Here is a 21,659-nt window from a genome sequence, read left to right as displayed (position 1 = left end):
CTGCCGGCGCCATTTTCCGTACGAAAACGATTCGCAGCGGGAAATCGCTCCCTGACCCCCGCTGGACCTCCAGGAACTTTTGGCCAGCTTGTGGGGGGCCTCCTGACCCCCTCGAGACTTGCCAAAAGTCCAGCGGGGGTCCGGAAGGACCTCCTGCCGTCCAATCGTGTTCGTCTATGGCCGCCGCCATTTTTCAGCGCCATTTTGGAAAATGGCGCCGGCTGAAGACAACAAGATTCAGGAGCAGGAGCCCGTTCCGGACCGCTGCCGTTCCGGACCGCCGCTGGACCCGCAGGTTATTTAACTCATTTGGGGGGGGGGGTTCGGGAGGGTGGGGGATTTAATTTAAAGGGTCGGGGGTGGGTTTTAGGGGGTTTTAGTGTGCCGGCTCACGATTCTAACGATTTATAACGATAAATCGTTAGAATCTCTATTGTATTGTGTTCCATAACGGTTTAAGACGATATTAAAATTATCGGACGATAATTTTAATCGTCCTAAAATGATTCACATCCCTACTGAAAATGTTACGGGACCGGGCCGTGCCCCGGTCCCTCTTCCTACCTCGGGGCCGGTCCGGCCCGCACGGAGCTCTCCTCAGCCGCGTAGGCCCGATCCCCAGCCTGCCGCGGCTCTCCCTGCTCGAGGGAGACGCCGCCAACTCGACGCTCTTGGCCCCGCCCCCTAGACGCGCGTGTGCGCCCGGGGGCTGAGGCTTTAAAGGGACCAGTGCGGGAAATTCAAATGGGAGACCCCGGATGAAGTCAGGACGGGGCCTTGCAACGAGGTTCCACAGTTTCTGAGTCTCAAGTTGTTGCTGTATCCCTGGATTGCCTCTGTCTTCTGGATTCCGACCCGGCTTTGCTTCCTGACTTGTCTTCTGCTTCCGCCCCTTGGTTTTGGTATTGACGTCTGACTTCTGGCTTCCGACCCGGCTCCGTCCCATGACTTCGTCTCCAGCTTCTGTTCCTGGCTTGGTATTGTCTTCTGATCTCTGGCTTCCGACCCGGCTCCGTCCCACAACTCCATCTTCTGCTTTCATCCCTGGCTTTGGTTTGGATCTCTGACTCCTGGCTTCTGACCCGGCTTTACACTTGGACTCCGACTTCGGCTTCTTCACCACCTCAGGTATCCGGTACTTGCTGGCCCAGAGGATTCTCCTTAGTCCCAGCGGCTCGGGCTCTCACGGGCTCCTCCTGGGGAAGCCCCGGGCTTCCGAAGGTGAAAAATCTTCAGCCACCTAGGCCCAGCCATCCTCGTCCATCTCGTCAGCCACAGCCCGGATCCTTGGTCGCATAGGATCCCACCTAAGTCTAGGAGGTCCGGGTCCCTACATGCTCCTCCTGGGGGGACCTCGGACTTCCAGTGGTGAAGTCTCATCCGAGTCTCTTCTGTGCCACCTCCCAGCTGTGACGCTTGCTGTGGTCCTCCACAGCATACCATCCACCGCCTCAGCCGGCCCAAGGGTCCACGACCGTAACAGAAAATGAACCTCATTAAGTCATTTTCTGTTTGTTTCAAAGTGTTTGATCATCTTAATTTCAACTGTTTAAAATTATTGTGTAGCCTTAAAATTCCCTTTTAAGCACCCTAATTATGAGGTCAATAAGGGCATGAATTTCCTTTGAGAAATGTACACCTACTGAGGTGCCATAGAATAAAAGCAAAAAGAAGTAATCTTCAGGATGCAAGCTATGCTAGTGGTAAGACTTATCACAGGTCCTTACAGCTACTCACATGGGTAAAACATTCCAGATATAAGGTTCACGCACACGATCCTATATGAATAATATTGTAAATATGATCAAATATTAAAAAGATGTAGAAGAATGCTATATTGTTGAAATCATCATCATCATCATCATTGTTTATTACATGCTTTTCCTCATAGGGAGTTCAAAGTGAGTTTCAGATTTGGATTAGTAAATCTGGTGCAAGATAGTAGGTTAGATTGGTCAATTCTATAAAAACTGCATTGTTAGGGATGTGAATCGTTTTTCTGACTATTGAAATTGGGAGCTTCCTGAAACCAATAGGAAAACCCCACAAAATTGTTCGTGGGGTTCTCTTATCGTTTTGGGGGAGGGCGGGAAAAATGGCACACAAAAACAACCCCTAAACCCACCCTGACCCTTTAAAACAGATCCCTTAGCTTCCCCCACCCTCCCGACCCCCCCCCCCAAAAAAAAACTTTTTAAAAGTACCTAGTGGTCCCGAGAGTGATCTCCTGCTCTCAGGCCATTGGATGCCACTAATAAAAATGGCGCCGATGGCCCTTTGCCCTTACCATGTGACAGAGTATCCATGCCATTGGCCGGCCCCTGTCACATGGTAGGAGCACTGGATGGCCTGCACCATTTTTAAAGATGGCGCCGGCCGTCCATTACTCTTATGGATGGATACCCTGTCACGTGGTAAGGGCAAAGGTCATCGTCGCCATTTTTATTAGTGGCAGCTGACGGCCCGAGAGTGGGAGATCGCTCCTGGGACCCCCACTGGACCACCAGGTACTTTTAAAAAGTTTTTGGGGGGGGGGGGGGTCGGGAGGGTGAGGGAAGCTAAGGGATCTGTTTAAAGGGTCGGGTGGGTTTTTTATCGGCTCGGGCGCAGCCCATAAAAAAAAAAACGATCGGACCGCACGAAAAAAATTTTGCGATGTGAATCGAAACTGATTCCGGTTCTGATTCACATCTCTATTGGGGATAGTTGTCATGTGAGAAGGAGAGTGATGCTATACAATAGTTCTGTTAATCTGTGTAATAGGGTATAAAGTACAGCATATTTGGTTAAGTAAGGAACTGTTACTGCTCCAGGCTACTCATTCAAGTATCATGCACAGTTTCTAATTAGGATTAAGTCACATTGTACCTAATAAACATGGTATAATAAGATCATCTTTGATGTTGCCGGGGAATATAGGCAAGTTCCATTGGATTTGGAAAATAGTTTATTTAAGGGTTTGTTATATACCGAGGCACGTTTGCAAAACATCACCTCGGTTCACAATGTAACATAACTTAGCAACAAGCTTTACAATAATAACATTAACAGGTAGGGGTTAACAGGGCAGGAGATGATAATACGAGAAATATATACAAATGTACATGTTAGTTTTATCAAGATAGTTAAATAAAGCAATCAGGATAATTAGCAGGGCAGGGTAATAGATGGGAGGGGAAGACGAGGAGAGTTAACACACTTGGGTAGGTGATTGCATAGGGGTTTACAGATTCTGCACTACGTTTAGTGCATTGAGTCATGAGTGTTTTAAAGGCTAAGATTAGAGGAGTTGAGCAGTTTCAGCAATTGGAAACTGCTCAACTCCTTCAGCAATTGGAGTTGACAAGGCTTATGTCGCTGTGTGGTGCTGACATCTGCTTCAACTAGATATTCACCAATCTCCTGAAGGAGAGTAGGTCTGGGTCAAGTGTAATGTGGGCTGGTAGGGAGTTCAGTAGAGTTGGGACTGTTCCTGAAAAGGTCCTTTTTCTGGTAGTGATGAGGGGCATTCTTATGGCTACTGGCACTACTAGATGGTTTTTTGTTACTACAGTGCTGCATATGTCAAATAGCACTTTAAAAATGTTAAGTAGTAATAGTAGTAGTAGGGAGCATTGAGAGTAGATGGGAGTGTATGGGGTTAGAGATCTGTTTAGATAAGTCAGAGCTAGGCCTTTCAGTGTCTTGAAAGCAATGGTTTTGAGTCTGAATTTGGTACGGTAGAGCATAGTGCTTTCAGTATTTGTGGACTGCAGTGTTTTGAATCAATTAGTGAAGCAAGACAAACTTAAGTACAAGAATAAATTTTCACAGACATAAAAAAGCTCATTACAGAGAAGAACAGTCTGTAATGGCCTTTTTTTAAACCTTAGCTCTTTTACCCTCTAAGAATATAAAAGAACATAAGGAGTACCAGTGCTGGCTCAGATCAATAGTCCATCAAACCCATCATCCTGTCTCTGATTCATTTTGAATATATAGAAGGGAGATTGAAGAGCCATTGTAACAACGGGTCAAGAGATAACTGGCATGAATGGATGCCACTGAGGAGGTCACAGACAGGGGTGGTTCTATTGTGAGGCAGGGCGAGGTGGTGTCCTCAGGTGGCAACATTTTGGAGTGGCACAAAGTACCTCTCTAAACACCTCTGTGGTGGCTGTCTCACCCTGCATCCACATCTGCACAGAAAAAAGTCACCAACCACCCAAATAAAGGCATGCCAGCAGGGATTCCAAGCACCGTGGGCAGGAAGAGCAAACCCCCAGTGACAGTGCAGCCTAGGATTATGACGTATCTGCTGGGATCCCCCAGAGCAGGAAGAGCAAAGCCCCACTGATGGTTCGGCCTACGATTATGATGTACTCTGAAGATCGGCAGCATGGCAGAAGATCACTCTTCCCCCATCTAATGGAGTTGCAAGTTTATGACGTGCATTGGGGCTTGCAGGCACATGGGCAGGAAGACCAAACCCGGAGCCAGCAAGGATCACAGGCCCTGTGGCCAGAAGAGACACAGTGAGGAAAGTACGAGAGAAGAGATGAGTAATTGGGTGGGTGGGGTGTGATGGAATGGAGGGGTCAAGTGAGAGAGAATGGCATGGGAGAAGAGAGGGAATTAGTGAGTGACATGGGATGGAAGGGAAGGGTAGTGCATGAGAAGGGAAGGGAGGGGGTAAGTGAACATGTGAGAGGACAGGGAAAAGAAGCAAAGAGGGATGAATGAGAGGGGGTGAAAGATAAATCGGGGTAAGTGAATGAGGAGGAAGGGAAGGGGTTGAGTGAGAGGAGTCAGAAAGGAAGGGGGAGCAAGAGGGAACCTGTAAGTGACTACACATTTAAGGGAGCATGTGAGAAAGTATAAGCATGTGTGTGAGAACATTTGAAAGAGTGTGAGTGATCAAGGTGTGTGTAAGCATGTGAAGTGTGAGCGAGCGTGTGTGTGTGTAAGCATGTTATTGTGAGCGAGCATGTGTATATGTGTATATGAGAGTGTGACTGAGCATGTGTTTTCAGAATGAACATATGTGTGTTAAAAAGTGTGAGTATATGAGAAAGAGAGAGCGTGGACAAAGTTTGTGTGTAGCCCCCCTCTCCCCCAATCCAGGACAATTTCAGGGTGACTAAATCAAACGTTCCCTAGTATGGAAAGCTGGAAATTTTGTATCTTTATTTTTTTTTTAATGATTATTGGATGTTATTTCATGTGTCTGCTGTTTTGAAACATTTTATTGTTTTGGGGGAATTTAAAAAAAAATGTTTATATGAGTTTAATTCTGTAATGTTATTCTTTTCATAAACTGTCTTGAAATATGTATTTTTAGTAGTATGGTTTTTCTATTATAATTGATGTTTTATATTTCCTGATTTTATTGTTTTCTGAGGAATGGTGAGTCTGGGTTTTTGTGATTTCCAGATCAATTTTTGTCTGCACATTTCTCTTTATACGTTATAGTCACTGTATTCTGTATTTGTTGAGGGTCCACCTGTGTTCCAGTGTGTGACGGAGATGAGGTATTCTGCTCCTCTGTGGTTTCCTTATAGGGATGTAGAGCAGCCTATCTATTTCTGCTTTCTTAATAGGAGATGCATTGGGTTTTTAGGGCCTGTGTAATATTTGGAGTATTGCATTTTCATGGGTAGGGTTATTACTGATTGGGTGCTGATATTTAGTGCAGTTTTGGTATGAGAGGCTTATATATTGTTATTGAAGTTCATTTCTTTCTGAGGGCCAAGTCCAAACTTAATGCACTTTACAATAGGCCTAATACCATATGTTCTGCAAGTGTCTCTTTTTGCAGGGTTTCCATGTTGTCACCACGGCAGTTCATATAAATATAATATCCATGTTGCTGTGATATTTTTACATCAGAAGACTGTATTTTGAATGTCTTTTTTTCATGTAAAATCTGTTACTATGAATGCATAATTTGTAATTGTGTGCATAGTGAGGGCAGGTGGGGGGCACAAGGCTGTAAGGTTTGTCAAGAACCCAATGCATTTCAGATCAGCTTGGTGATTTGATCTGCATCACACTTTTGGGGAGGGAGAGCACCACTTCATCCCTTGCCTCGGGCAGCAGATTGCCTTCAGCTGCCCCTGGTCACAGAACCATTTAAGAACATTTTATTCCAACTTCTCATCTATATAGCTTAAGGACCTCAACAAGAAGGCTCAAGAGCTGTGATACCTGGAGGGGGACTGAGTGCAGCAGTTATGTGCCAGGTAGCAGGAGGATGGAAGTAAGTTCCCTAAATGCCCATCAGGGAGAAGTCAACATAGACTGTCTATTTGCCATTTCTATCACAGGCCCCACTATTACCCTACTTTTCAACAAGATCCTTTCACAGCCAATAGCTGGAATTATCTCACATGCACATAAATCTTCTTCGTTCTAAAGGCCATAGGCATCCATTCAGTAGTATGGTGGACATAGCAGATCCATTGGGTCATGGCCTTTCATGTCATCAAGCACCACTTTTAATGCATTCACAGGCTAGCTATAGAAATAAGTAGGGTATTAGAATCTACTCAAAATGCTGTTACTAGAGAATCTCCATGCCTCGCTTCCAACAAGGATGTTTTGCCTTGTGTCAGAATCGTGGTCGTTGATAGGTTGGAATCCAATGCACACTCCAATACAGATCACCCTGCCAGTGGGCCTACCTTAGAGCCATTATCCCTAAGTAGGCACCAGGCTGTAAAGGACAACTGTACAGAAGCCATCATTTCTGAGAAACAAATATATGGCCTTGCAATGCCCTATAATAGATGCTTGCCCCACTGCAAGGATCACATCTCTTTGCCTCCACTCTTCCCCCAAATGATTGTATGATGCTGCACATCATGTCTCTGTGCACAGCAGCTGACAGCTTGCCACAAACATTTTTCTCTTTTTTGCATACACCACCAGCTCCTCCTTGGTTGAGGAGGGGGAAGAGGAACAGTGATCAGCCTCTTCTGCTGATGAAGCACCAGTGCTGGCTGCAGATGGCGAGCAGCCATTACCACCATGACTACCACAAGAAGCAGCATAGCAATTAGCTGCACTGAACTGGCAGCACCAGGCCTGGGGCAGATCAAGCTCTCCCTTCCTCTCCCCATCCCTGTAAGTCATCCTTCCCTTTCTTTCCCTGAACCTTAGGACACAGGTCTTGAGGGTACCCAGCCATTACTGGTTCAAGGAAGTGAATATCTCACAGAGTTGCTTCTCCCTGATTCAGGCCTGCAGAGGTTGGCTCTGTAGCTGGAGAACCTGCTCCAATCCTAGAGGTCCAGGCTGTAGGGGCTATGGGATCTGCAGTTCAGAGGAAGGGGATTGAGTTGGGCAAGGTGCATGTCTACTTCAGGAGGCTGGTAGCTGTGCTAGAACTTCTCGTATAGGCTCAAGAGTGCTACATGGCCACTTCTGAGCTGGTGGCTCAAGATACCCATCATAGCTCACAGCCTCCTAAACCTATCAGGTCCTGTTATCCTGAGGTTCCTGGGGCCTTTTATATCCTTAGATGTTTCCAATCTACTGCCTTTTTCTATTTTAAATATTGTGCAGTTTAAAAATTAATTATTTAAATAAAAGTTTTAGAATTGTTTCTTTGTATGTGTGTTCTTTGTTAGCATACTATGTACTATCTCATCCCAGTCTCTAGCCCCTTTCAGCAAAGCCTACTTCTCTCATTCTTACACTCACACTCTAACCTGCATGTAGCTAGGTGTGCAGCCCTTTCCTCTAACCTCTATCCTCCACATATCTACTCTTACAGCTGTCTCTGTTTAACATCAGTTTATTTGGGTCACCATTCTAGACATAGCTCCCCTGAATATGATTGCAGAAATTGCCACAACATAACAGAATATTATCACTTAGGTCTTACCTCCTCCATCTACCAGAGTTGGAGGAGGTTTTCCCTCTATAGGTCATACCAGTGTTTGTAGCCCTATAGGGAAAATATCTTGTCTGTTTTATCAATACAAACATTACACAATGGGGAGACAAGGACCTGAAATTTTGTAGCCCTTTCATCAACAGGAAACCTTCCAGCAGAAAAGCAGCGTCATATAGATAGGAGCTTTTTTCAACAGAAAGTTTCTGCCTCAAATTCTAATCATTCAAATATCTCCTCCAAGTTGATTAAGTCAGTGAAAATAATAGGGTACCAATTTAGTCTTACCTCAAGGTGATGATGACCTACGTGAAGCTCAATGGGTTGAAGGGATGTTCAGGGATACAAAATTTGTTTTCATTTTTCAGTTCGTTTTTGGGAGGTTTTTTCCCATGAATTTCATTTCATGGCATGTTTGATTTGTTTCATTCATGTGCAAAAAATGAATCAAACATTTAAAAAAAACAACAACCCAAAAACAAACCAAAAATGAAAATGGGGACTCCAAAGTCTTCATCCCCACCACCCATCCCTCCTTCCTGGAAAAATGTCAGAGCTAGGATCACCCCTGCCCCTACTTATGGGATCCATCTATGAGGTCTAAGCCCAAGCTGAAACCTTGCATAGATTGAGGTCGTCGTAGATCGCCACAACGTCAGCCTAGGCCAGAGCCTAGGACCAGACTTGATGCCAGTGCACAACCTGGAAGCTGAGTCATGATGCCTGGGCTTCAGACTAGGCCAGGGCCCAGCCACGGAGGCCAGTTCCCAAAGTCAGGACCTTGGCCCCGTCCCAGGCCCAATGCTGGGGCTAAGCCTAGAGGCTGGGTCCCTATGCCTGGGCCTCAGCCTAAGGTCAGGTCCATACCTGGAGCCCATGACTCACAAGTTTGTAATGGTGTCCTCTTCTTTCTTCATAAACTGCCACCATCCGTTGGGGTCATGCTAGAGTTAATTAACTCCAGTTCATTCACCCCAGTGGATGGCGCCACTCTGATGTATGGGTCTGACTCTGGGCTCAGACCCTGGTGTTGAGACTTGGCCTCTGGTCCGGTCTGCAGTGTTGGGCCCAGGCCCAGGCCCTAGCCTAGCCCCTACAGTCAGGACCTGGCCTCTTGGCTGGTCCCAGCATCAGGCCTGGGTCTGGGTAGAGGCCCTGGCATCAGGACTGGGTCCGGGTAGAGACCCTGACATCAGGACTGGGTCCGGGTAGAGACCCTGACATCAGGACTCAGCCTGGAAGTTTCTTTGGATACCCAATGGATCAATAAAATTTTTCAGAGGGCTTAGGTCTCAGCCAAAGCCCCGGCCTGGGCCTAGTCCGAGATCTCGGTATCGCACTCAGGCCTAGGTTGTAGCCCCTGATTAAAGCCTTGGTCTATGCACTAGGCAAGGACACGGCCTTAGGCCTAGGACTAGGCTTTATGCATTATTTTTAAATGAATGCAACAAATAAGGTTCATTTCATTCGGAGGGTCCTCAATTTGTTTTGGGGCCTTCCTGAATGAAACGAATCTCTGGAAACCCCACATACCAATAGAGGTCAGCGTGTCAGTAGAGCAGTTCCATAAGGGCCCCTATCTTCTATTAGCAAATAGACAAAATAAGTTTTTAAAGGCTTCTTCAATACAGCTCCAGCTGTGAGCTATCAGGAACTCCTAGATATTATCATTTCCTTATCCCCTCATCTACCTAGACCCTTATAATGGAGAAGGACCATATAAAGCAACACTTTTGAATATGAAGTAAATCATCTGAAGCAAGGTCAGAAATGTCAGTTCCCTCAGTTGCTTCCCATTTAATCATTATTAACATTAAATGGTGTATAAAAGTTACAAATAACAAAGGAGACCTTCTAGAAGAAACACTCTGAAGTCTTAAATTACACAGAAGCCACATACTGATGGGTGTATTGTGGTGATTCAAGGGCCTTACCCTTTCTGATTAAATACTAGCTATTAAGGAAAAGGACTAAAGCCAGTAAAAGATAGGAAAAGATTTCAGATAATGAGTTCATCTACACATGCCTAGGATTCCTTAAACTAAAACTTTAGGGGTAGATTTTAAATACTTGCGCGATCGCGTACTTTTGTTCGCGCACCAGGCGTGAACAAAAGTATGTTGGATTTTATAAGATACGCACGTAGCCGCGCATATCTTATAAAATCCGGGGTCGGTGCACGCAAGGGGGTGCACATTTGTGCAACCTGCGCGCGCCGAGCCCAGCGCGGCCTGCCTGTTCCCTCCGAGGCCGCTCCGATTTCGAAGCGGCCTCGGAGGGAACTTTTCTTCACCCTCCCCCCACCTTCCCCTCCCTAACCCACCCGCCCCCGGCCCTATCTAAACCCCCCCCCTACCTTTATCGGCAAAGTTACGCCTGCTTTCAGCAGGCGTAACTTTGCGCGCGTCGGCCGGCAGCCCCGCTCCATCCTCCAGTCCCGGTGGCTGGTCCGGAGGCCTCGACCACGCCCCCGGGCCGGCGCCACGCCCCCGGGCCCGCCCCCAAAACGCCGCGGCACGCCCCCGAAACACCGCGGCGTTTCGGGAACGCCCCCGGACACGCCCCCTCCCTCCCCTTTTCGAAAGCCCCGGGACTTAAGCGCGTCCCGGGGCTTTACGCGCGCCGGCGGCCTATGCAAAATAGGCCGCCAGCGCGCGAGGGCCCTGCGCGCGTAAATCCGGAAGAATTTACGTGCGCGGGCCTTTTAAAATCCGTCCCTTAGCCTTTTGGTCAACTCTACACAAACATATCAGAAAATGCATGTATACCACTAAAAAAGGGTATTGTACATGGATACATTATATAAATGTACATATATACCAGTTCCATGCTAAAAATTCCTATGCATTTTATAAAAGTAGAGATGTAATTTTAATATGCATAATACCTCTCCTTGTATATGCATAATTACATTGCCTTTGTGCATGAATTAGAGTATATAAGTGCAAGATTCAAAACCTTTCTTCCTAATTGCACCATGCTTAGAAAGTCTAACTTCCTTTCATGGGAGATGGATCTACCTGTTAGTGAGAGTTGCTTGCTCAAGAAAATGAGCCCTTGGACGACGGCACAACCTCAGGGCATGACTCCAAGTTATGCACTGCAGGAGGTGAGCATATCCAGGCATGGGCTGGACTTGGACGTAGCTTGGACTTGGAACATGGCTTACTCAGGCCACTGCTAAACCTGCATGCACAGGAGTGAGACCCAGCAATGCAATGCTTGTCTCTTGGGTAGCTCTTCGGCCACTTGAAAGCCCTTTCAGACCTGCTGCTTTGAAACAGCATATGCATCAGGACGGAGGTCGAGGAAACAAGGCACGATAAAATGAAAACTTGGACTTGACTCCGAAGAGTCTTGGCACCGAGGACATGACAAAGGCAGTGAAGATTTGGAACTTGGACAAAAACTCAGGTTCAGGTGCCAACGAGCTCTGAGCCACAGCATGCCCTACACAGCCTTCACTGAGACGGTGTTGGATGCCTGGAATGCCCTTCTGGAGGAAGTGATGAAGACTAAAACTGTGAAGGATTTCAAAGGGGCATGGGATAATAGGGGTGTGCATTCGTTTTGAACTTAAATGGAAAACGCAACTTTTTTTTTTTTTTAACTTAAAAAAATGATGAGGCGTAAACGATCGGATTTCCAACTTATTCAACATAGCTATGTTGAATACTTTGGAAATCGCGATTGTTGATCTAAATAAAAATTTAAACCCCTCACCCTCCTTAATCCCCCCCCCCCAAGACTTACCAAAACTCCCCAAGCTGGCCAAAAGTTCCGTGAGGGTCCGGGAGCGGACGCGTGGGGAATCACGTGACGCCGCGTCACTCCGACGTGACGCCGACGTCACGTGCTCCTTGCAAAGGAGTTCAGGAATGGCGTCCTGACCCCGCTGGACCACCAGGGAGTTTTGGTAAGTCTTGGGGGGGGGCTGGATTAAGGCGGGTGAGGGGTTTAAATTTTTATTTGCACATATGGACATAGACTCAACTTATGGAATTCTCCATATGTCCATATTGACCGCAAATGGGACCCCCTTTCGACTTATGGACTTATGAACTTAAACTTTTGGTCTGCACATCCCTATGGGATAAACACTGTGGATCCCTAAAAGGCTAGAGAATGGGAATAAATAAAAAAGCTTAACCGGTACAGAGCGGCAGTTTCTACCCTTAAGAGAAACATGGGGATAACCTGCACGGAGCGGCAGTTACTACCTTGGGAAGCTTGCTGGGCAGACTAGATGGACCATTTTGGTCTTTTTCTGCCGTAATCACTAAGTTACTTTGTTACTATCTTGGATTGGTGGGAAAATAAGTATTAAATGTTTTTGTATTGCAAGGTCTCCAGATGGAGCCTCAGAGGGTGTTCTGTTTGATGCCCTCTTCCCTACTCATCAGATATCCAGACAGTACTCCAATCCATGATTTTTTCCAGACTAGAATACTCTAATGGTTCATATCTTGGTCTCCCAGAAGCTACTGTTAAACCCTTGCAGGTAATTCAAAACGCTGCAGCAAGGGTATTGATGTGAATCTCTGTGCGGAGTTAGCAATCTGTAGTTATTTATAGTTGTGGGTGGAACCTTGGACCAGTGGCAGGTGACCACACCCTCGGGGGAAATCCCGAGAGGGACCACTGGTCAGGCTTAGTGTAGGAGACAGACACACACTAGTTCTTTTATTAGACAATATGGTAAACCACCAGAGGTGGCAGTAGTGCGCTGGAAATGCCCAGCTGGGCTGTAGTCCCTCAGGTATTGGAACAGCGATCTCAGGGTGGCTGAGCTGTAGAGAAACTAAAACAGTGAGTAGGCAGTATATGCAGAGTTCTGGAACAAGTCCTTGATGGTAACACTCACACAATAGTCTCTTAAGGCAGCCCAGGAGATGGTATACATTAGGCCCTCGAGGAGCAAGTACCTGGTTCTAGGGAAAGCTCTGAGAGATAGATACAACTCACTGATGTTAAGCAACAAAGACTTCTTAGAAGCAATATATCAAACCACCAAAGGTGGCAGTAGTGAGCTAGAAGCGCCCGGCTGAGCTGTAATCCCTCAGGTATTGGAACAGCGATCCCAGGGTGGCTGAGCTGTAGAGAAACTAAGACAGTGAGTAGGCAGTATATGCAGAGTACTGGAATAAGTCCTTAATGGTAACACTCACAGAATAGTCTCTTAAGGCAGCCCAGGAGATGGTATACATAGGCCTTCGAGAAGCAAGTACCTGTACCCAGGGAAGGCTCCAAGAGATAAATGGAAACTCACAATGTTGTAAGCAGCGATAACTTCTTAGCAGAAGTGGTATTCAGGAGCAAGTCCGGGACGTGGGTCCTCAAGGAGCGAGTACTGGTTCCTGACTGCGACCTGCAAAGAAAAAGAGAGAGCGAGGCCCCCGAGGAGCGAGTACCTCTAGTGAAGTCCGAGGAGGCAGAGAAGCTAGGGTTGCGGAGAGCGAATTCCATCCGCAGCGACCAGGAGGAAGCGAACCCCTTGTTAACTCGTCTTGTAAGCGAAAACTGAGACGTTAAATATCTGGAGCTGGTGACATCATCTCAGGGAGATGCCCCTGAGGGTTGCACCAACGCTAGTACATCAGTCGGGCTGCGCGCGCACCCCTAGGCATCTGGTCAACATGGCAGCTTGCAGCGTCGAGCCGGTCCAGGAACACCGGAGGAGGACGGCATGGAGACGCCGCAGCAGCTAGCCTTCCATCAACACCGAAGGGAGTCGCCAACGAGGTAAGGTGGGCGGAGCGGAGACATCGGGCAGCAACGGACACAACAGGTACTTACCAGCTCACCAATGAAACATCATATTACACTCATCTTATTAAGGTTACACCGGTTGCCTGTAAAATACAAAATCAAATACAAAATTCTAACTCTAATACATGCACTCATAAACAATCAAAATACAATATGGTTATGCATATGCACCCCTCTGAGGCTCTACAAACCTGCTAGAAACCTTAGATCCAATAGCAAGAATCTCCTAGAAGTCCCAACATTACGGGTCGCCGGATTAAACATCACAAGAGAAAGGGCGTTTTCTATAGCAGGGCCCATATTATGGAATTCCCTCCCAAACGTCCTAAGGCAAATTTTGGATGTAAAAGAATTCAAGAAATCCCTAAAAAAACATTTGTTCAAAGAAGCTTTCGCAGCTATGAGCCAATAACCTAATTTACAGTTCAACATCTGAAATTTCAATAGTTATTTTTTTATTTAGGTTTCGTATTCTTCGATTTTCTGGCTGGTTCTTGATTTTTTGTATTTTAAGTATAGGGAATATAGATTATAGTACTATATAAGTGTAGGGAATAAAATACATAAACTGTATTTGTCTCCTACTGTTTTTTTATGTTATTTTACCATTTTATTTGTTCTGTTTTACTTATATTTTATTTTATTTTTATAGCACATTAATTTTTACTGTTTATTTTTTTGAAATTATTGTAAACCATTTTGGTCAATCCTGTATTGTTAAAGTCCGTATAGAAATGGTTAAAATAAATTAAATAAAATAAATAAATAAAATGGGGCACCTGCCCAGCAAAGTCTTCCACTGGTAAGGAGAGGAAGAAGGGATAACATTAGGATAACCATCCGGAGAGAGGATGTTATTTGAAGTACCTTGCAATTAAACAATTCTTGATTATCAATTTTATTACATAGAAACATAGAAAATGATGGCAGAAAAGGACCAAACCATCCATCCAGTCTGCCCAGCAAACTTGTGGTAGCATCTGCTGTGCCATACAAGTCATCCTCTTACTTAGTTTCCCAAACTGTCAAAGTCATGGCCCTTGTTTGTTGCCTGAATCTAATTCCCTGTTACCTATTGCCTTTGAGAGAGTAATTCAAAGTTGCATTCAAAGTATCAGACATATTACAATATAAGAGTTGTCACCATTGAACCTAAGGAATAGTATCCCTTTTGGGCAATTTCTAAGGCTGAGAAAATAGTGTTCGACGGTAGCGGAATACAAAGTGAAAGCTAGAAAAATGAGTCAGAAGTGTGTTGATAGAGGTTATCCAGAAAGTGTTGTAAGAAAGGCAAGCAAGTGGGTGAGATGGAATCACAGGGAACATTTGTTAACATCAAAACAGAAAGAGTCTACTAAGAGGTTAACATGTGTATTACCATTCTCTATGGGAGTAAATGAAGTTGTCCACAGTATTAGGCAACATTGGAATGTATTGCAGGTTCATGCAGTGTTTGAAGAGCAACCTCTGATAGCATTCAAAAGGGGGACTAATATTAAAGATCAAGTTGTACATTCGCATTTTAAGGAAAGGACTAGGAAAATTAATGAAGAAGTAGGACACTTTCCATGTGATTCCTGTGTGATGTGCTCGCTAGCTCATTCGAAAATTGATTTACCTTTCAGAAAATTGAAAAAATATAAACCGTTGATGAAAACATCATGCACGTCAAAAAATGTAGTCTATGTAATATGGTGCCCTTGCAAATTGCTATATGTAGGGAAGAACACGAGGTTATTGGAAACGCGTCTCATTGAGCACAAAAGTGCGCTGAAACACAATAAGTTGGAGGCTCCACTAGGACAACACTGCATTGAATTAGCTCATCCCTTTGAGAGTTTGCACTGTACTGTCCTGGAAAGTGTGGGGCAGGATGAACGGGGAGGGGATTTAAACTTGAGGTTGTTACAGCGTGAGCAAAGATGGATTTTTAAATTAGACACGGTTACCCGGGCAGGGTTGAACAAGGAAGTTGATTGGTCCGTGTATATGTAGGTGTAAGCTGATTGGACAACCTGATATCCCTGATGAACGCATATAATAAACTTCCGGTTAAGGTGAAGGTAAGCGTTTGGGAGCCATCTTTTCACCTGCGTGAGATGCTGGATTATGCTGGGATCAGCTAAGATGTAAGTTTTTCCCGAGTGGCGTTTTATAAAGTTTTTTTAACATTAAAACAAATTTGAATTTAAAGTGTCTTCTTTTGCAGGAGTATTGCAAAGTGCCCCTGAAGCAGGCACTTTGCAATACTAATAATTCTAACACGGTGAATAGAGACAAAGTTGTCCGAGATGATTAAGAGAATTACAGTAGGATATTTTTAACAGGGTATTTGAAAAGAGTAAAGTTTTACTTATATAAAAAAAAAAAAGGATTCCGTAATGTCGGGTGAGTGAGAGGACGCAGGTCTGATCGCTCCGGGGACCCCCTCCGAGAAAAAACACAGCAATTTCAATTTCATATTTATACAAACTTTTGGAGGACTCATTAAAGAGTTGGTCTTTGGAAGAAGTACAACTTAAATGGCAGTCGGAACTTAAACAGTCATTATCTATTGAAGCGCTTAAGGCTGCTTTTGTCATGACACGAAAAATTACATGCAATATGCTTCTACGTGAGACTCGATATAAAATCATCTATAGAATGTACATATCTCAACATCAAGCATACAGAGCAGGTTTTTCTAATTCAGATATATGTATCAAATGTGGAGGAGCTTCAGCGCACTTGGGTCACTCTTTATGGAGTTGTCCAATAATTCAAATTTTTTGGAAGAAAGTTTACCGTTTTGCTAATATGGTTGTGGGATTTAAAATTCCTTTTTCATCTTTAGTGGCACTTTTTGGGATTATTCCAAAATCTTTCAAAGGAAATAAGAGCTCGATTCTTTGGATTATAAAAGTTTTTTTGTTGGCTTGTAAAGCTATATTGACAAATTGGATAACATCAGAAAATCCTTCTATAATATATTGGCATTCTTCTATAATAAATCTATTAACCATGGAAACTCTGACCAATAACACTCTGCCAATTAGAACTAGAAGAGCAATAAATGCAATTTGGCTACCCTTTATACTAACATTACCACATGACTCAAAAAGTCTTTTCCTTAATCGTATAGATATCTAACAGATGATTGTTAAGATCTTTAATGTATTTTTATTTAAGAACTCCATTGGTGCAGGGAGGGAGGGAGGGAGGAATATAATGGAGGGGTGGTTTTGGGTTTTGAAGGGAGGAATAGATTGTAGGGGTGGTTTTGGGTTTTGAGAGAAGAGATGGGAGTTAAATGGACTAGGAAGAGAAAAATGAACATAAGAGTTTTACAAAAATATACTGTATGTAATCAGATATATATATTGTAATGTTCATTATTGTATGTTTTTTAAAAAATAAAAACAGATTTATCATAAAAAAAGAAAAAACACTGAACGGGAAGAGGTAAATGACATAAAAGAGAGTGCAAACAGAGGAGAGGGGTTGTAGCCCTTTGCGGGCAAGAGCCCATGAGACTACAGCACTGAGCATTCTGATACCGACTCCCGGGGTTTTAAGAGTGTGTGAATATAGGTATTACAGTAGCGTACACTTTTCCCTCATTTTTTGCTTTTTGGTATATTAAAACTATTGTCATCTAATTTACATATGCTAATAATACTGTTATCACATTTAAATGTAGCTGGCAAGCATTAATTGTGTTAGTAACACATGAAAATACTTGCAATGTCATGAATGCACATTAGTACATTGGCTCCAATATATCTATAATCCCTCTATCTAGTTATATACAGCTGCAAAACTGGTACTATAAAGCAAGCACACAATGAAATCCCTGTATGTTGTATGCTGGTCCTGCCCTCCTGCAGTCCTCAGCCCCGTCCATTTATGAGACAGGTAAAAGTGCACCCAGAAAAGGAGGAACATTTTTTAGCTACTGATTTTACCTAGGTATCTGCTTAATTAACTGGGTAAAATTGTTTGAAAATTGTCCTTCCCAGGATCAATGCAATATTTTTTATTCAGAAATTTATATTGTTTCTGGATGTTATCATGAATTAAAAGAATGGACTAATCCTAGAGTAAACATTAAAATGCTAAGTCCAGCCTCTATGAAATTGCAAACTAAGCCACTATCTTTGCTGCAAATAAACATTATCCATCATACAGCAGACACATTATTATAGGAATATTTTTATGTCCATTAAATAAATAATGCTTAAAAAAGCCTAAGCAAAAATTGATTTTAATAAGTCATAAATGTCTTGGCTCTTTTGTATATAACAATTTACACAATAATCTGATGCAGACAGCATCAGTAGTTCTTTTTTTTTTTTTTACATTTTAAAGTGAAATTAAGGGTTCTCTTTCTTTCTTTTTTATACTTTCACCAAACTTTCTCAAAATATATAAAAAATAGACTATCATGCACTGCTAGTCCAAAGGCTCACCAGATCATATTCCATCTGTCATTTTATTGGTGCTCACTATTTAGTATTTTCTGATACATTTTCAGTTCAAAAAAATTATTTTGCCTATTTCTACATATAAAAAGACTTTGCCTTTCAAACTTTCACACATTGCAGCATGAAATACATTTGTTTTTACCTGTGTGTGTAATTTAAGACATTTTGGGGCGGTTCAGGAGGGTGGGGGATTTATTTTAAAGGGTCAGGGTAGGTCAGGGTAGGTCAGGGTAGGTTTTAGGGTTGTTTTAGTGTTCCCAGGTAATTTAAGACATTTTGGGGGGGTTCAGGAGGGTGGGGGATTTATTTTAAAGGGTTGGGGTGGGTTTTAGTGTTGTTTTAGTGTGCCGGTTTTCCCGCCCTCCCCCGATTTACGATTTACACGATATTTAAAAAAACAAAACTGTGACGATCCGATTCCCTCCCCCCCCAGCCGAAATTGATCGTTAAGACGATCGATCACACGATTCACATCTCTAATGCTCACCTCTTTTCTCCCTGCACCGTCAAGTCTGGGAAGAATGGCGGTCTCTGCCAATCCCCGCTGACCTCTCTGGCATTCCCGGGACATGGGTGGGCGCTGCCGACCGCCATCTTGGATCCGGAATTACTTAGGCATGTGTGCGTGCGCAAGGGCCTCTTTTGTTCATGTCATGGCGGGAAACTTGGGGGCATCCCCTCGCGATGATGTCAATCTGCTATTGTATTTAACCTGACCAGCCCTTGTCTTCTATGAGTTAGCAAGATTTCCATCTTACTAAATCCGCCTCTTTCAAGGACTTCCTGTTCCTGACTTTGGTCTTGGCATCCAATGCTCTGAGTACCTGCTCCTCTGGGGCTCCCCTGCGTTCCCTGCTATCCGCTCCTAGGAGGGCCTACCTGCCTGACTGCTACCAGACCTGCTTCTCAGGTATCTCTCTCTCCTGGAACAATCTCTTGTGAGTACCTCTACTGACTTCTACTATACGAACTGTATTGAGGATTTCCGTGGTGTACCCCGAAACCTCGGGCCACTACTGCCCTCCTTTAGTAGAAGCTATTCAGCATTTCCTGCGCTGCAGAGTATTGACACACCAACTATGGGAGCCACTTCCGGGTGCCAGTATCTCTACCAGTTCTTCAACATCTACTGTACAGACATCCTCGGCATACCCTGCCCATGGGCCACTACCGGATCTGTATTCCTGAGGTGCCTACACTCATCAGAGGGGATCCCCGGCATACCCTGCTCTGCAGGTCATTACCAGATCTTCTCATCAGTGGCCTCACTCTGGGTGTTCCCCATTGCTCAGGACTGTACTATTACGTCTCCAGCTCTGTGGACATTACTTTTTCCTTCCTTCATAATAAAGTCTTTACTTCTAGCTGTGTCCCACACCACTGAGACTACACCTGCTGATGGTGAGGCTCACAGGGCTCCTCCCTGTGGGCGGAGACACCTCTCATCTCAGCCCAGGGTTCACATTTTTACCAAAAACATAATACTACCCCTAAGAGTTTTGTGTCTTTGTTTTTTTCCTCTCTCCCACCCCTAGCTCATCCTTTGATTTATAGGCAGTATACACTTTCAATTTACAAAAATAATAATCAGCCTTTTAACTTAAACTCAAGATTGCCCCAGGCCTTATCAAGATTTTAATCACCCAATTTTAGATCACTACCATTAAAATAGTAAATACACTAGTACATTTAAAGAACTCTAACTGTTTGCATTCCAACTTCCATAATAAACTAATTTTAACTAGGAACTGAACAAAATTAATATGAAGGCAACAGTCTAGCAGAAAGAGGGGGGGCCTTCCAGTCTTTTGCATTGAGTTTCACATGTATGATTTTTTACTCACTGGTGAGAGGATTTATGTGTGTACCCAGTGAAAAGAGCTCCTGTCTCTCAGAGAATGAGCCTGACCTCTGGAAGCTAGAGTAGCAGACCTGGAGGAGCTGAGGCAGAGAGGTATATAGAGGTTGTGGTTCTGGACCCTTGGGCTGAGGTGCAGTTGGCACTACCTATGGGGAGGAGCCCCACAGGTACCCACTGTCAGAAGGTGGAGCTGGTGGAAGCAGAGGCCTGACTGGAGCTTCACCATTACCAGCCCATGTTCCCCTTAGGTTGAGTCTTTTGGTTCTGGGGCCACCTGGTCTTAGGTGGGGGCCTCTGTAGTGGTGGAAGTCCAGGCAGATGGGAATGCTTTGGGACAGCATGCTGAAGGGTCAGCAGAGGGACAGCCCGGGTCAAATAGTGATTAAAGCAGATGGAACAGATCAATGTTGGTTTGCAGGTCATGGTCAGAGGCAAACATCAAAATGCAAGGTCGGAGACCAAGCCGTAGTCGAGGCCAACGGCGAGAAGCATGGTCAGAGTCCAAACAGTGGTCAAGGCAGGCGGTAAGAAGCAAGGTCAGAGACAAAGCAGTGGTCAAGGCAGGTGGTGAGAAGCAAAGTTGGAGTCCAGTCCAGAGTCAAAGCCAGAAAACCAATCCTAAAGGTAGACAAAGAGGAGGAGGATGAGGACCCCAGGAACATGAAACCACTGAAGACTAATGAGAGGAGCTGTCCATAGTGGAGGAAATCCAAGGATAATCAAAAAAGGGAAATAGGGACAGGGACAGGAGGCACAGACTCAGGAACCACGGGAAGCAGGATCCAAGAATTAAGGATAGGAACACAGGCAACCCAGTACTCCCTAAGGAATCGATCCATTGCCAAGGCAAGGACTAGAAGCTGGAGCCAGCCTGAAATAGTCCTGGGGTGGTGATGTCATAGATGGGTGCCCGGCAGCACTTTCCCGCCACTGGCTCTTTAAGAAGGGCAGGATCAGGCGCATGTGTGCCCCTCGGAAATGGTGCATCGAAGCTGGGAAGATCACAGCGGTGGCAGCTGTGCAAGTAGGAGAAAGGCTTTTTTTATATACAGTAAAAGTGCGTGATAAGAGAAGACAGCAAACAGTGCCCACCTCACTTTTCAAATCTCCTAGGTCCTTCTTTTTCCTCTTTTTTTTTAAATTTGTATTTAGCTTTGAGAACATCAGAAACACACAACTCTCCTGTGTCCTTTGCAGTACAGAAATGATGTAAATTGGTGCCTAGCAATCTTACTTCCAGTTCCAAGTTGAAAAAACTGAAGAAGTCCCTGTCAGGCTCAACAGATGCCATCTAGGATAGGCTGATTAAAAAGAATGCTTGACCTCTACTTTTTCCTTGTCCCTTTACACTCTGGTTTCAGTCAGTCTAGGATCCCTGTGACATCACAAACTACTGGCTTGTCTCGAGGAGAAAACACATGTGCTTTTTTATTTAACCCAAAGAATTTAAAGGGATTAAAAAATGAATGTGAATGAATATTTTTCACATGTTAGGGGGTTATATATACCTCATTTGATTTGATTACTAATTTATTTTAAATGAATACACATCCCTAATAATTAAAGAAGACATGAACAATTACATTTGAAATAGGGTAACACTTAAGGGATAGAAGATGAAACACAGGAGAAGATGGAAAGGTAAGAGGCTGATAGTAGAAAGCCTGAGATGAGGGCATTAAAGAGCCAA

This window comes from Rhinatrema bivittatum, chromosome 2 (genome assembly GCF_901001135.1).
Source record: "Rhinatrema bivittatum chromosome 2, aRhiBiv1.1, whole genome shotgun sequence".
Lineage (NCBI taxonomy): Eukaryota > Metazoa > Chordata > Amphibia > Gymnophiona > Rhinatrematidae > Rhinatrema > Rhinatrema bivittatum.
The sequence above is the reverse complement of the archived record's forward strand: the minus strand, read 5'-3'. Positions refer to the sequence as shown.